The sequence below is a fragment of the Solanum stenotomum genome, chromosome 3 (genome assembly GCF_019186545.1).
Source record: "Solanum stenotomum isolate F172 chromosome 3, ASM1918654v1, whole genome shotgun sequence".
NCBI lineage: Eukaryota > Viridiplantae > Streptophyta > Magnoliopsida > Solanales > Solanaceae > Solanum > Solanum stenotomum.
This window is the reverse complement of record NC_064284.1, coordinates 68813407-68814077: the sequence shown is the minus strand read 5'-3', so window position 1 is coordinate 68814077 and position 671 is coordinate 68813407.

Genomic DNA, 671 nt, shown 5'->3' with positions numbered 1-671 from the left:
GAGTGATTAGTGTATCAAGGGGTAAGATAATTATTTGGAGAAAGAATCCATCTATTTATGGAATTCATATTTTTAGATGAAGAAATCATGAACTTACGTAATAAGAAGAAGAAACCCAAAATCTCAACTTGAATTGCAAAGACAAAATCTTCAAAATGAACTTAGGAAATTAAGAATTGCTAAAGTTGCAAGTCAATCTCCAAAGTCAAGAACTAGAATAAAAGTAATAAAGTCTAACCCCCAAAAACGAGGTTTACATGCCCTATAAATAGAAAAATAAGTCCTAACTAAAAAGGAAATAAAATAAGGAAATAATGTTTCAGGACGTTTCGATCGACGATACTGACCGACGGACTATGGATTGATCTACGGTCCGTAGGTCCCTTCCGTGACTCAGGACTTAGGCAAATTTCTAACTTCAAAATCTTCAAATCTCTGAACCAAACAACGGATCACCAGTACGGACCGTGGATTGATCTACGGTCCGTGGATCCTCCTTCGTAGCTCCATATTTAGAATCTTCAAAATCAGGTACTAGAACCCCTCTCTGAATCATTTGACGAATTAGCAGTACGGTCTGTAGATCAATCTACAGTCCGTCGATTGAAACTGTGGTTTCACACTTGGTCAAGAATTCCCTGATCTTCCTCCATGCCTTGCTAGTCCATCTA